General features: G+C 35.3%; 1 protein-coding gene across 1 annotated transcript in view; it reads right to left on the bottom strand.

The window, feature by feature from the left end:
• The window catches only part of SHISA6 (shisa family member 6), a 512552-nt gene that overhangs the window by 105948 nt on the left and 389322 nt on the right, over positions 1-17282 (bottom strand). The window lies entirely within an intron of this gene.

Here is a 17282-nt window from a genome sequence, read left to right as displayed (position 1 = left end):
GAATTTAACTCTTATATTCAGGTTTTAAAGAAAGAAAATAATTATAAAACTTAGAAAATGCATTCCTCACAATAATCCTGTGAACTCGATTGTAAATGGATTATTGCTTCCAATTTACAAATGAAGTAACAAGGATTAGGGAAGTTAAATTACTTGCTCAAGGCTTCATAGGTACTAAATATCAGAACCATTATTGGGATCATCCGTTCTTTATTCTTTTCAGTTCATTACAAGCAATTGTATTAGTTTACCTCTAATGTTTTACAGGTGGGGGCCATTGCCCATGAAAAGAAGTGGCAAGAGAGGGATCAGATAGTCTATATATGGGAATGATGGATTTCAGACCTAGTCTGAAGAATGCATCCATGTGTGGGTGTCAATATTTTAATTATTTATAAGTCCCCAAACAAACCAATCCATTTCTTTGTGTCATCTGATATCTTTCCCCTTTTATCATTTTAAGTTTAGCTAGGTGGTTCAGTAGATAAAATGGCCAGTTTGGACTCAAGAAGACTTTCTGAGTTAAAATCTTAATAGCTGTGTGATCCTGGACAAGTCAATTAACCTGAGTTTTCTGTGAAATGAACTGAGAAAGAAATAACAAACCACTCCAGTATTTTTGCCAAGAAAATTGCAAATGAGGTCACTGAGAGTTAGTGATGACTGAACAATACCCTATATCTTTGCCCTTTTTAAATCTAGCTGGTTTTCATCAGAAACAATTTTGTAAATTCTTTTTAAAAACAAAATTGAGGCAGCTAGGTGGTGCAGTGGATAGAGCACCGAACTTGGAGTCAGGAGGACCTAAATTCAAATCCAGCCTCAGATACTTAATAATTACCTAGGTGTGTGACTTTGGGCAAGTCACTTAAGCCTTAAATAAAATTTAAAAAAAATAATAAAATTAATTCCTAAAGCACTTATTGTCTTATTCTTTCTACAATGCTTGTTATTTAGCTCAGATGGTTTTATGTGATATAGTTGGTGCTTTCTAATTGGCTCTCTAAATATACCACAAGCTCATTGAGGCAGAAAGATCTTGCCATATTTCCCTTTGTATTTTCAATGACTGATACAGTGCTTTGCATACTATAGGGACTCAGTAATTTTATTGTTGATGATGAAAATGATGTTTCATATAAAACACTTGGAGTTTATCAGGTTATTTTTTTTTAGATTTTCTTATTCTGGACTAGGCAGTTGACTCAAAAACCCTTCTATAGTCACTGAATCCTCACTTTGGTGGCTCCAAATTTCTGCTGCCAGAATACTTCCTAGGATCAAAGGATAAAGACTGGAAATGGACCTGTGATTTCATTAATAGGAATTCCTACGTAAGGATACTCCCTTTACAATGAAAGTCAGTAATTTCTCTGGATCCTAAAGTTTTAGAGAATTGCTTAGATCCCTGAGATGTTAAGTAACGGACCCAGTGTCACATTACCAGTATATTTCACAGATAAGACTAAAATTTATGGCTTCTTGCAATCTCTCTATATGCCATGCAGCTTCCATACACACACACACACACACACACACACACACATATGTATTGCAAGGCAATGGGGATAAGTGCCTTGTCCAAGGTCATACAGCTAAGTAATTAAATATTTGAGGTCGGATTTGAACTCAGGTCCTCCTAACTCCAGGGCTGGTGCTTTATCCATTGTGCTACCTTAACTGTTCCCATGTAGCTTCTTAAGAGTCTTAGCTTTAGAGCTAGAATGACCATCAGTGACCATTTGTCCATATACTTCATGCTTTAGATGAGGATACTGAAGGCTTAGAAAGGATAAATCTATGCTATACAACCACAGAGATAAGTGCCAAAGCCAGATCTCAAATCTAAGTCTTATGAGTCTATTGCTCTATTCTTCCTCTTGCTTGGGATAAAATCATGGGATTGTAGGTTTGTAGGACAAGAAGGAACCTTAGAGATATTATATATTATATATTACACAATATATATATATATGTATATATACACATATCTATCTATCTATCTATCTATCTATCTATCTATCTATCTATCTATCTATCTAAGGAAAGTATAGTGTGGAGAAGGATGTACCCAGACAGCATACTACTCACTAAAATAATTTTTTCAAGTTGGTGGTAGAATCAGAACTAGAATAATACAAGTCCATTCACTACCAGGTCATCACTTTTTTTTTTTTACTATTTACTACTATCACATGTTGTTTCCCAGAAATCAGTGTTATCAGAATGTATTTATAACAAATATGCATCTAGGAACACATATGATGTTTCATGGATGGTTTGTGCTGGCAGGAATACTGAAGGTTCCTTTAATTAATAAATTATTTCCACATAATAAGGGGCAAGTGCCCTGAGACCTGGGAAACAATGGGACTTTTGGAGGGGTAGGGAATGGGGAGTAGGAAATAAATAGAGCAAAGGTGAGAAAAAGAACTCTTTTGCTTTGGGGACAATCTTCTTATCCTGATGAAAGCTCACTTTGCATTTGACATTGGCCTAAGCCCTTGGATTCATCCTTGAAATATTAAGTAAATACAAATTCCAGGAATGACTTTAAACCACTTTACAAGATATTTGAGTTGGAACTTTATCCCAAGAGAACCTGTTTAAATTTAGGGTACTTTCAGGGATATTTATTACACATAGTTCATGTTTAGCTCCTTATCATATTTGACTGAGTTTCCCCTGTAGACATCTTTAGAGTTATAATTTACCAGCATAACAGGATTATGCTGCACATGAAATGGGCCACCAGCAGGTATATTTGGTTAAAAGGATAGGACTAGTTAACTCTGGGCCATAGCTGGTATTTTTCTTAGGATATGGTCAAGACCAGGCACTACTCAATAATATTTTTTCAAGTTGCTCAGCCCCCTAATCTATCCAATCTGAGTATCCGAGTTTTGTTTGCTTTCTCTAGGGAGGACAGGGTTGAAAAAATACTATGGTAAAAGTATGGTAAACCCGTGACCTGTTCTCACTCTTTGCCCTGTTCTCTGCAGTAGCTCTGCCACTACTGCCAATTTGACATTTTCTAATGCATTTGGTTAGAGACTGGGATATAATTGGTCTTAGTTTTGATATTGTTTAATTTCATCCTTTCTATCCTCTCCCAACACTTTGCCTGTCATATGGTAAACATTTAATAAATGTTGCCTGAATTAGTCTTGGAAGATTTCCTTTGTTCCTGGGAGGTGTGGGTACTGTGCAGTGTTCCAAAGTGACTTTTGTCCTTCCCAAGCCTTGTGTGGACTCACTGACATTATGTCCAGGTCAAAACCCTGAAGTCAAAATCCCTAGTAATGATGCTCCTTAGCTTTTGACCATCCATTCAAAAGGGGAAAACAGGAAGATGATATAGAGATGGCTTCGTGATAGAATGAACAAGATTTCTTAGGGTGGTGAAAATCTAGAGAGGACAAATGACTGATTTTAGTCAATTCTTAATGTTTGGGACTCCTCCATATGAGGGAAATAAATCAGTTAACAAGAACCTGTTTTCCCATATACAATTCACATGAAGCAAATTAAGCTGCTATTGTTATTCTTTCACAATTTGACAAATGGGTTTCAGTATTTCTATTTGTGTGTTTGTGTATGTGTGTGTGTGCATGTGGTCAATGTGTATAGATGTATGTTGCTGAGAGAGCTTCTTCTTTTCCAAATGAGAGGGCCAACTTACCTGTCTGAGGCAGAGTGAACAGAGGGATAGATTCTGGATGGGACCTTAAAAGGTCTAATCATTTGCCTTTAAGTAAGATTCCAATTAATCCAATTCAGATGTAGTAAAATCTCTTTTGTTTTTAAAGACTGAGAAGGGGTAGGTTATTTGGTTCTGTTTTATTTTATAGTGAACATTTGTACAAGATTAAATACACATAGAGACAGACAAGAAAAGTACATAAGCTTTACATATTAACACACTGGTACATACAAAGGAAATGAGTACATTGAGACTAACAGAGCATACATATACACATAAAATACAGACAAAAACAAAAGGAAAGCTGTCTACATCCAGGATACATTCCTACATACATCAAAGCATATGGAAAACAAATTACATACAGTTAATTAAGTAATCATTAATAAAATTTCAATCATTTGTGTTACATTCAAGAACCTACAAAGAATATTTTGTCCAAGGCATTTTAACATGCTTAATGAGTCAATATGAATCAATGCTGTGATATAGCAGCCAAACTAATGGAATTGTAGACTTTGTTAACAAAGGCATAATATCCAATAATACAGTTCTAGTTCATGCTCTGGTCAGGCTATATTTGAAGTGTTGCATTTAGTACCACCTTTTAGAAAAGACATTGATAAGTTGGTAGGTCTCCAGATTAATGCAACTAGGATGATGAATGACCCCATATCATGAACATCAATAAAAAACCTGGGGGAGTTTTACGCAGATGAAGAGAGGACTTCATGATAATTATTTTGCAGTATCTGAAGAGCTGTCATATGAAAGAAACTGTTCTACTTGAATTCAGTATATAGAACCAGGAAGTTGTATAAAGACAAATTCATCAGCAGTAAAATCCCAGAAGGTTGGTTTCTTCTCTACGTCTTTAAGGAAAGTCTAGATGACCATTTGACATCTGTGGTAAAGATGGAATTCTTGGCAGAGCATGTATTGACCTAAGATGACTTCTTAGCTCCCTTCCAGCTCCAGGATTCTATAATTCTGTCTAATAAAGCTAAAGGAATTTGGATGTGTTTTCATTTCTGGAGAGCAGAGGTTAAGGACAGATTCTATAGGCTGGAAGGGACAGTAAAGATCATTTTATCCAAATTTCTTTTTTTATAGTTCATAGCATCATACCACAGCTGGAAAGACCTCATGTCTTGATTATTATAAATAGCCTCCTAATTCATCTTCCCATCTCAAGTCTTTCCCCTTTCCCACTCATTCTCCACTTGATGACCAAAGCAATTGTCACTAATCAATAAACTTTGATGGCTCTCTATTTCATCCATGATTAATATACAGTTCTCTATTTGGCACTTAAAGTTCTCTATAATATGGTCCCTCCCCTACATTCATCTACTTTGAATTCCTTGAAATTGTCAGATACTTCATTCTCCCAGTCTCATCATCTGTCCTGCATGCCTAAAATGCTCTCCCTCCACTGCTAACTCTTATTTTTCCTGTCTTCTTTCATGCTTCAGTTCAAATTGTTCATTATGTAGGAGGCTTTTCAGGCCCCCCATTGCTAACAGTGCAATCTCAAATTACCTTCCATTTTCTCTCTCTCTCTTTAGATCTACTATGTACATGATGATTTACAAGTTAAGTTTCTTGAAGTCAGGACTATTTTTACTTTTTATTTTAATATCCCTAGGGTTCAGCACAGTGTCTGGGTCATTGTAACATCAAATACTTGCTTGATGACCATTTGACTGATAGATAGTTAAATGAAAGGATGAGAACATTTTGATAGGAAATACAGGAGTTACTCAATTTCTTGCACAATTTCATCTCAAATTGATCTTACATGAAAGCAGGTAAAATTGTTTAAGGAGGATAGTGTTTTCCCTCTCATCTGCTATCATTGCTAAATTTCATTGCTAATCTTGAGTCTGGTAATCTGCCATTCTGAGATTTGGTCCAAAGACCCTTTTCCCCAACCCTTCCCTTGTTCCACTCATCCTTCTTTATGTTTGAGAATCAATTGTTAGTTATTAATTCCTATTCTTAGTAAGAGAGTCAGAGAATAAAAGAGATGGAATGGATCTCAAAAATCACCTATTCCAACCGACACCTGAACAAGAAATTCTTCTACAATTTGCCTGGAAAATGGCCTTTCATCTTTTGCTTAGAGAATCCAATGAAAGGAAACTTACTACCACCTGAGGCAATCCATGTAACTTTGAGATGCTTAACTGTTAGGAAGTCTCTCCTTAAGTCTAAATTGGCTTTTTTTGAAACTTCCATTCAGTGATTCTGATTCTGCCCTCTTATTGCATAATGATCTTTCAAATATTTGAAGATATTTAGGATTCATAGGTCCATGAGTCACTGTCCTCCCACCATTAACAAGATTGCTGAAGGCATATAACAAAAGAGGGACAGTCTAAATGAGTACTCTCAATTCTTTTGGACAGAGATAAATAGATTCCTATGTATTGGAGGGAACACATGGAGAATTCCTCATGTGTCTGGATGGACCAAATTTTCTTGTGCTTCAATTGAGACTTTCAGTCTCTTCTCCAGGCACCAAGCTGAGAGCAGATGGAGATTCTTATGATATGCGTTCAGGGTAGATTCCCAGTTCTGCCAAAGCCAACAAAGTTAACTCCCATCCCCACAGTTGCTCTGAAAGGAGAATTTATACATACGTGTTTCTGAGTTATGATCCTAAAATATGATCCTATTTTCCTCTCCTGAAAGTGTGTAGCTAGAAATTTTCATACCAAATCAGCTAATTATATGTATATGTATATGGGGTAGGTGGCAACACAGAAGACAGTACTCAGATTAGTAGTTCTGGTAAAGTGAGAGCTGGTCTGTTCCCTAAAAGGAATTAGAATGGGAGAGCAGAGGTGGGTCCTGAGAAGAAGATGTCCTTGTGATTTGACTCTGGAGGCCAGTGATGGTTATTGAGAATTGTCCTTTTTAGTTAGAGGACTAGAAGGTGCAATGATTCTTATTGAAGATGAAGCATACAATACCTTGTCTCCAAGACATTGATGCCCTAAGGCAAGCCTCAACTATTCCAAGTTAGTTAATGCTGTGCTCCAGGTAATTCTGGAACTGATCCACACTTTTCCATTGACCTGTATTTTCTCAGGAGTTTTTCTTTAGAAGTTGGATTATTATCAGGATAAGAAATGAAATAAGCATTTTCAACAGGTATTTAGCCAAGTGAAGTGACTAAATCATGGTTTTCATTTCCAGGATAGAAAAAGACTTAGGGTTATGCCAGAATTTTCTAAGTAACTATTTAGAAAAATCTCATGATAAGATCTTATTTCAGAATAAAATAAATTAAATTAAAAAAAAAGAAATGCAAGAAAATATCTTATTGGTCTATGGGTAGGGAATCTGTTAGTAAAAATCATGATGTTGCAACAAGATTATTGGTTGGGACATCCAAAATTTCTAACAGAAATTTCCAGAAGGAAAAAGGATTTGTTTTTTGGTACACTGTATTTTCCTTTCTCTATCTGCTTTGTTTTCATTCTTGTCTGCTCTTCCCCCTTTTAGTGTCTAATATGATATTCTTTAAGATGTAATTACTAATCAGAAGTTAGTCTCTTAACCTTTAACTAAGGGTTATAAAATGTTAGTCTGTTACTTAAGGCCTGTCTCCTATAATGTTTACTACATCTGTGTCAATACTATCTCCTTATCTCAATGTTAGCACCTGATCAACAAACTTTAAGAGACATCCTGGATGAGCAGAGAGAAAATCTTATTGTTGTTTTGTAAACATTTACTAATCAGCATAAGGGGAATTCTTGTCAATAGTAATTTTTCAGCAAATATTATAAGATTTGAGAATTGTATTGTAAAACCATGTCATCAATGTGAAATCTCATTGGTTAGCCACCTGAAGTTTTATTATTCTTTGTTCAAATTGTATAAAAATCCCCCAAAATATTGAGTCAATGTTGGTATTTGTAAGGGTGCCATCCACCTGTGGGTTTTGGTAAGATTCTAGAGAATTAAACTAACTTTGTTGTTTCATTTTAGCCAAAGGAAAATTATGGTTAACATTAGGTTCTTGGTGGCCTACCTTTTCCCATATTAAAACCTGTCTAGAGGAAGCAATTCAATATTTATTGTTTATATCTTATAAATGGATTAGATATATGTTCTTTATTGACAATGGTGATGGTGACTTTTTATATATTTCTTACTGTGTTCCCTGTTAAAGCCATTTTAAGCATCAAACAAAATTTAGGAGGGAATAGAGGGGAGGCAGTAGAGGGGAAGGCAGTGAGACCTTCCCATAGCTATGAATCCACAACAGGTTAGAGACTCCTACTCTGAATATACCACAAACAACATTGTTAGTAGAACACTGAGTTAGTGACTTTTCCAAATGCTTTCAAGACGGTAGTCCTGTCCTAGCTGAACTGACGGCTGAGACAGACAAGAAGTACTTAAGATTCCCTTTGGGAATTCTCTATTTGAAAGAGACAGTCTTAATTGTTGACACTTTTTTCAATCATCTAATTTATGTGATTTTAAAATCTGGTCTGCAGCCAAAACAACTTTACAAATTTCATAGGTAAAGCAACTTCCCCTATGGTTCAGAACTAAAACATTTTTCTGGTGAGAAGGGGAAGGAAGAGGAGTGAAGGGGAAGTGAGAGTAGGAGGAGGGAAGGTAAGGTAAGGGAAATATTCTTTTTGTCTTCATATGGATATTTCTGAAACTAAAAAAAAGAAATAGAACCTATATGTAACTCTTTTTTTTTTAGGTCTTTTTGCAAGGCAAATGGGGTTAAGTGGCTTGCGCAAGGCCACACAGCTAGGTAATTATTAAGTGTCTGAGACCAGATTTGAACCCAGGTACTCATGACTCCAAGGCCGGTGCTCTATCCACTCCGTCACCTAGCCACCCCTATATGTAACTCTTTGCAGCTCTTAGAAGTCATTACACCAAGCACCAGGGCCAACATTAAGGAGGAGGAAGAAAGGTATCAAAACTAGACATAGCCCAGATATAAATTTGTCCAATATGGCAAATAGCAGTAGAATAGGAAGGAGAAACAAACTATGTGACTTTGACTATGTCTTCTTCCCAGTCTGGGCTTCAAGTTTTTGAAGGTCCTTCTAGTTGGCTATATAAGTGTGCACATGCAATTGAACTTTCTGTTTCTACCACCTCTGGTGAATATACTGAGTCTTTCACCTCCCCAATTTGCTTTCTTAGTTTTTCTCAAATTCTCTTCTTTGTCTGGAATGTGTCTTCACTTTACTTGTTCTGGGTGATCTGGTTTGCTTAAAGTTTGAATCTGTGATTATAATAGACAAAAAAGGAGATCTAAAAACCCCATCTTTATCCTACATATGGATTCCTTATGATACCAGAAAAGGTAAGGAACAAAAAAGAAACCATTTTAAAGGTCTGGATTCACCGTACAAATGTCAGAAATTACTGATGTGGATCAGATAGAGAGGTCAGATAGACTGTCAAGATGAGGAGGTCAAAAAGAAGGGTGATGGGAATGAAGCCAAGGCATAGGCTATTGCTATTGTTCTCTTTTCCAGCACTGTAGATAGGTGGAATAAGTGTTAGGAGACTTGAGACCCCCATTTATTTAAAGATACCTTTCTTACTAGTTTATAGTTATCATAGCCATTCTTCAATGTAGAAAGGTATCTTAAACACTGAAGGAAAAAAAATCAGAACATTTGTGTTCTAGAGCCATATAAGTATCTTTGTTACCTCAGGCAAAACACAACATCTGTTATCTCTAAAATGAAGGGATTAGACTAGACAATACCTAAAGTCTATAAATGTTCCCTCCCCCACTAATTCACAGAGTTATTATGAAGACCAGTTGAGAAAATATATCAGTAAAGGATTTGTAAACTAAGGGTTTGGCAACTATGTTATTACTATTGTTACTCTGGGTTAAAATTGGTGCAGATCTCTGTTTAAAAAAAAAGAAGGAAACTAAAAATCAAACATGTTTCCTGAGGTGGGTGGTTCTCTTTAGTACATTAACACCTATTAATAACTCAGGATATTGACATTCATTAACAGATGAACTGGTTGGAGTTAGAAAAGTGGAAAATAGAGATTATGGGAATAACCTACAAAGCAAGTGTGATTTAAAGGAGGAAAAGAGGAAATGGATGGAGAAAAAAAATCACATGCACATTGCAATTTTAAAAGAGGTGGAGGAGGGACAGCTGACTATCTGAGCAAGCACAAAATTGGAAAATACTAGACATACATTGTAATAATTCATACTTAATAATAATTTTAACTAGGGTGGTTCAGCTTCTGAGTTGGTCAGGGGCCTTGAAGAGGAGAGGTAGCAGCACCAGCTGTATCAAGTATTCCCTAACAGCATGAATGATAGTTTTCTCATGCACAGACGACTTGGTTTAATTTGCATTTCTCATAATTGCTGAATTTAATAAGTGTCTATATGGAAAATTATTTTGGACCTATAAGAGAAATCAATACACAGGAAAGACAAGTGAGGAGATTAGTGTAGTTGGAGAAATAAAAGATGAATGACAAAATGATTTTAAAAAGACACCAGCAAAATATCATTTTGATGGATGTCTATGCATGTGGATCCCCAAAAGAAAACTTGTCAGAGTGGTTCATGTTTCCTTTTTTTAAAATAATGGACTTAATAAACATCAATGTTATCATTTCAGTATATAAAGAACAAAAGCCAGTATCAATATGAAATTGAAAATTTCTATTATATGTAATTTTTAAATTGCTTTGCTTATTCCTGTTCTCTTCTGTTCATTTTTTAACTTTCATGGATGTTCTTTTCTTTTTTTTCTTCTTTTTTCATCAGTAATACTATTTACTCCCTTTTCTTATATCTCTCTCTGCTCACTTACAGAGAAGCTCTCTATTGTAGAATTAAGGAATTCAAAGCTGTAAGTTTTCCAAATTTGCTTTATTCTACATTTTTCCATTGGTCTCCATGCTGCCCATCAGTAAGAAATATGACCTTTTCAATGTGTAGTATTTAGATATATTTATTTAAAAGTTATATATTTTGTGTCTATATACATTATATTGTATATGTAGATATTACATGCATTTACTATTATACTTCCTTTCCTAGTTAATTATATACATTATAACACATACAAATTAATGTAAATTTTCAAAAAAAGGCAATTAAGATAAAATAATTTTTGATCCTGGAGTCAATAGGGAGCTACTGAGTTTAGTGATTAGGAGAATAACATGGTCAGAACTACATTTTTGCAAAATTACTTTGACAGCAATTGAGAAGTGACTGAAAAGGTCATACACTTGAGGCAGGAAGATTGAGAGGTAAAAAGCGATGAGGATTTAAACTCGGATGATGACTGTGAGTAGAGAAAAGGGAACAAATATGAGATATATGCAGGTAGAAAAGAAAAGATTTGGCAATAGATTGAAAATGTGGAATAAGGGAAGTGTAAAATTCAGGTGAATAAAGTAATAGTGGTAATCTTGACAATAATTAAGAGGGATGGGTTTAGTAGCAAAAATAATGTAATGACATATATGTAATGCAAATCACCATATATGATTTAATTTATATTTAATTTATTTATATATTTAATGTGTAATTTAATTTTAATGTATATTAATTAACCCATCCATGATTGCTTCTCCTGTATGACTCAATCTATTCAACCTCAAATGAAGACTTAGAGGACTCAAGCTCTTACTCTTCAATCACTATCATCCAGTCTAAAACCTCCTTTCAGTTTTGGGTGCAGGGGGGTTCAGGGGAACTTCTCTCAGTGGTACTTGTGTAGCTATTGATGTCAGTGCCTGGGAGCTTTAAAAACCAAATACCCAGCTAAGGACAAGGGCGGTTAGAAGTTTACAAAATAGAGCAAGTTAGAAGAGATGGGAAGAATTAGAGGATAATGATATATATGGTTATATTGGAGAGAGTGGGATGGGAACTATCCCTTCTCCCATTGACTGATCACATACCAGTCCATGGACCCCCGGGGATACCAGATCCCTTTTTAGATAACACTGCTCTAGTTTATCACCTCTGCCAAGAGTGGAGAAGATGTTTCATCATATTTGATATAGTAAACTTGTTAGTTTGATCAGTTCTTAAGTCTTTCAAGATTAATTTCTTTTTGTAACAGGGAACATGCTCATATTTGTCTGCCCTGGTGGATTATAAAAAGCAAGAACAGATTTTCCTTCCTGGTTCCAATATTATTAAAGTTCTTGTTTAAATTATTCTCCTAGTTCTGCTCATTTCATGCTGTATCAGTTCAGAAAAGTCTGAGTAATTCCCTAAAATTGGAAAGCGTTACTATCCGGAAAAGGCAACAGGTAAAGTGGAAAGTTTAATATGAAATTGTGATATCATATCCCTCTGCAAGTCTTCCTTAGTCTGTGACCCTGTAGTGAGGAGGATCTGAACTTGATTAGAAGTTTTAGATTGCTTGTAGAGGGAAGAAAAAGAAGAGATTGAGAGTAGCACAAGTTCCTCAGTGGCACACATAGTTGTCAGTGAAATTTGTAAGTGATATCACAGACTGGTGATCCCAGGAGGACTTTGAAATCTCTATTATGATTACCAATCTCTCTTTGTTACTATATTACTTGCAGATGCCTAGACTGCTGGAAGAAATGTGGGAGGGGCAAGGGTCCTTGAGATGTACCAAAATGAGTGAAATTTTTAACAAGACATTTTTGCCAAAGACAGACATATAAAACAGGCACACCAAGGTACAATTGGTGGACCTGTGAAATAGTCAAAAAATTCTAGAAAATAATTTGGAATTATGTAATAAAAATGAATGCCCAAATCCTTTAACCAAGAGATTCTATTTTTAGGCATATATCCAAGAAAATCAAAGACAAAAAGAAAGGTCCTCTAGATACCAACATTCATAGCAATACTTTTTGTTATAGTAGAGAACTGGAAATACTGTGCCCATTTATTGGAAATGGCTGAACAAATTATGGTATGAGAATGTAATTGAATATTATTATGCTATAAGAAATGACAAAAATAGGAGGTTCAGAAAAGCATGGGAAACTTACATGAATTGATCACAGAATGAGATAATATTTACCAGGAAAACAATATACTTATTATAGTAACTATAATAATGTAAGTGAAAAGGACTTCAAAAAGAAAATTCTCACAATGTGTTTGTAATGATCAACTTTGTTCCTGAGAAGGGATGAGGAAATGCTTTTTCATTTAGATAGATGAGGAATTTTGGGCATGAAAATTTTCATGTCATTAGGTAGGTTGTTATTTTGGTTGATTTTCTTTAATCATTTTTCTTTGTTACAATTGAAAGGTTACTATAGTGAGGGGGTGAGAAAAGGTATATCCAGAAATGACTACAATGAAAACACAAAATGCATCAATAAAACATTTTTTCCTCTGTTTTCCAATTTTCCTACAATATCAGGAAATATTATATTTTTAATAGCAATTTAATAGCTCTTTGAGCATAATGGTTGGATCACTTCACAATACCTCCCACAATGGATTAGTGCCCCAATAATTGCTTATCCTTTCCAATATTTATTACTTTACCTTTCTATCCTATTATTCAATCTGGTAGGTGTAAAATGATATGTCCAGGTTGTTTTAATTTTCATTTCTCTAATAAATAATGATTTAAAGCATTTTTAATATGACCTATAATTGTTTGATTTCTTCATTGGAATACTGCTTGTTCATATATTGAGTTGGACAATGGCATGTATTCTTATAGATTTGGCAAAGTACTTTATGTATTTTAGATATGAGAACTATTGTGCTACAAAGATTATGAACTCAATCATTCAAGAAAATACATGACAGACTTGCACAAAATAATGGAGAGTAAAATGAGCAGAACCAAGAAAACATTGTATATAGTGTCAGTAATATTATTTCAAGAATGACTGAGTGAATGAGTAATTTTGTACTCAAATCAACCATAAAGGACAGATGAAGTAAAATACCATCTGCATCTAGATAAGGAGAAGTAGATATAGAATAATTTTTCATAAAAATTTATACTTCTTTGATACTAATGGTAGCTATCTCTAGTATAGGGGAGAGGGTGAGAGGAAGAAAAAAGTAAAAAAAAAGAAAATGTACATAATCTTATATATTTGAAAGTAATAGCAAATTGTATATATTAGAATTGATGTCTCATATATAATCATTTTTATTGTAGTAAGTTATGGAAATGCTTGCTTTATTCTATAAATTAAAAATAGATTATGTTCTTGTTCTGAACATGTATTTCGTCAGTGTAGTGAGTTCTCTTTGTGGAAACTTATCAATGCCCATCAGCAAACACTCAGTTCTTAGAGAGGTGTCAGAGGCACCAAACAGTTAAATGACTTCCTATGGTCATAAGTCATATGTCTCAGAAACAGGACTTGAATTTGAATCTTCTTAATACCAAGTCTCTCCACTTTGTCAGGCAGACTCTCAATATGATAAGCTAAAATACATGGTTATCATGATATTGCATGATATGTGGATAGTTTAAAAACTGCTATCTTGGGGAAAATGTTAGGTGAAGTAAGAAAGGAAGGATTGTTATAAAGGGAGGAAGATGGAAAATATAATGTTCCTGTCAGAAGCTCAACCTGTCATATACAGGTTGCTTATTCTTGTCATTCAGCCCTTTGCTTATGGAATTCTAAGAGTTTAGTCTGAAATTCTCCTTCCTTTAAAGGGTGAGCTAGTTGAAGTTCAATGCAACATATTTGCTGCAATTCCTCTTAGGGAAACAGCTTTGGCTGGAGTTGGTCAAGCTAAGCATGCTATCTGTATGGGATACATGGTTATAAAAGGTCTGTGCAGAGGGTCATTTTTCCTGGAGTTAAGAAAAGGCTTCCCATGGGGAGCTTTTCCTGATGCTTTTAGTTGTGATTGTTCTTTTCATCCTCAAATCATTTTGTATTGGCTTATCTACTATTGAGGGCAGACCTGATTTAGGCTAGCATCTTATCAGTTCAGGTTTTATGTCAGGATAATATGAGGCACACATAGGTCATTGAACAAGCTTAAAAAGAAGGTTTACTTGGCTATAGCATAGAATGGATCAAAGTACATAGAGTTAAGACTTAGTTTGGACACACATAATCCCCTTTACTTTATGGAAACTCATATCATCAGCAATAACTACTGACTTGGGTGATCTTAGGATTTTTACTAATTTTTACTAATTCTCTAAGGAATTTAGACTCTACATGGTTGGATCTCTCTTTTTACTAAGGTGACAAGGGGGTAATTTTAATACATTCAGAACTCATATCATGGGAAGTATAGGGATAAATCAGGTCCTAGGAATATCTTTTTTCACCTTCTAGGGAAAATTCACTAAGTGGGGGTGGGATAAGGAGAAACCCTGTTTTATATTGGTCCAATTACCTGTTATCCTCATGGTGGCAAAGTCCTATATGCACCATTTAAATGTTTTTAGAGTTTTCTTAGACCATCCTCCTAACATGAGTAGTAAAGGAAAGAGCGGGGGAAAGGACACACTACAAAGACTACTCCCCCCCCCAAAAAAAAAAAACCTCATGGAGGACAAAAGCTAAACATCCAAGACTTCTAAACAAAGTCTTAGGTCTTAGGATTATGAACTGAGTGATATCAAATCTTTTCATTTCACATGGATTTCCTGATTCAGTTGTGGTGACGATAAGCTGAAGCAGCACCAGGAACATTAGGACCACACCAATGAAGAAAGATCCTATACAAATAGATACTTCTAATACAAAGTGGTGACAATAAGTAGGAGCTGCAGCAGAAATATCAGGCTTATAACATGATTCTTCTACTGTAGTCAGCAATCTTGTGATGATGGTGGTCATTTGTAGTCAATTGGATAAAAGATCACAAGTCTCTGGCATGCAACATATTCCAGGATCTAGGTTGCTAGTGAGACTCTCCCTGTATTGCTATCCGGTCAATATTCCTTGGTCCACTTGTCAAATCCTTCCACTTTATGGGGGAACCATGTGGGCTATAGCAAATATTTGCTCCTTTAGGGACTTCTGCTGAAAAGTTGCCTCATTCTTCTCCTGGATGATATTCATCCAGGGATTCAAGTTATCACTGAGGTGGATCAAGATGTCTTTTTTTTTTCCTGTGTAAATTCACCATCACCATAGTTTTTAGAAACAGTTTCACCTCTCCTCATGTCATTATAAAGAAGGTCCCTTTCCAACAATTTGCATCCTATAGAGCCCCTAACTCTCCTAACCATCTTGGGATCAAAAGTGATCTACCAATTGAGGGAGTAATGAGCTAATTCAACTTTAAATCAATATAATAATAGCACTTACCCTTCAATAATCAAGTGAGATCATATTTGTCAAACACTTAGGGCAGTAACTAGCACATATCAGGTGATTAATGTAAATGTCAGTTACTATTTCTTTCTTTCTTTCTTTCTTTCTTTCTTTCTTTCTTTCTTTCTTTCTTTCTTTCTTCCTTCCTTCCTTCCTTCCTTCCTTCCTTCCTTCCTTCCTTCCTTCCTTCCTTCCTTCCTTTCTTTCTTTCTTTCTTTCTTTCTTTCTTTCTTTCTTTCTTTCTTTCTCAATAGAGTTTTTCTGCGTCCTACTTATCACAGGGTCTATCTTGTACACCAAAGTCAAAACAAACAATTCTGACTAGAGAGTGATAATATTACATTGGATCATCTACTCAGTAGCAAGGAAGCCCCTATTAGCAGGAGAGAAACTGCTTTTCAAAAGTGGATGCTTCAGCTATATTCTTGTCATCATTTTTAAGGTTTTAAAGTTGACAATACTCTAATTTCTTATTTCCATTCTAGAGAGGGAATAACTTTTATTCACTCAGGGACCCTACATTGTCTGGTGTTAACTACATGTGAAAGTTTGGATAACTCCAAAGGTGGTCCTTTGACCCTACTCCACAATTACTAGAATATACCTTGCTGAAAAAGACATATTATACTGACTTCCAAAAATTTATAGTGTTCATTCCCACAATACCCTCATTGATTAGCCAAAATAACTATGATGATCCATACTGGGATTCTCTCACCTAAGCAAGTATGACCCTGTCTTTGGTAACCTATCCCTGAAGCTTCCTATGGAAATTGTTCAGGTTTGATAGTAATATGACTACTAGCATCCAGTAATTCCTTGTATATTTGATGTCTATCCCTCTTTTTCTAGGTCACCACAAATATTATACACACACACACACACACACACACACACACACACACACAAACACACAATATGGTCTCTGGTTCCCTTGATATTTTGCTGCTAGGATGATCTGAGCCTTAGGGGAGTTTTGGCTTTGCCCTTAGGAAACTTGTCCTAGAGGGCCTTTAAGACTGAATACAGAGTTTGAATAGCTCAGGATTGCCTCTTGGCATGGAATCCTTTGAGAATATCTTAAACTGAAGAATCCTTAATACCTCTTTCTCAGATATCCTGTTATCATTTCACCATCATAGACTACTGATCATTTTCTTCTTTCTCAATCATATGCTTTGGAAGTCACAGCCAAAGTTCAGTGTGGGAAAAATATCATTATCCTCCATCTACCTGCTAGCTCAGTATATGTAAGGTATTCTTTCATTGTCATCAGAGT

This window comes from Macrotis lagotis, chromosome 2, assembly GCF_037893015.1.
Source record: "Macrotis lagotis isolate mMagLag1 chromosome 2, bilby.v1.9.chrom.fasta, whole genome shotgun sequence".
Taxonomy (NCBI): domain Eukaryota; kingdom Metazoa; phylum Chordata; class Mammalia; order Peramelemorphia; family Peramelidae; genus Macrotis; species Macrotis lagotis.
Note: the sequence above shows the minus strand (reverse complement) of the source record. Positions and strands in the feature narration are given on the sequence as shown.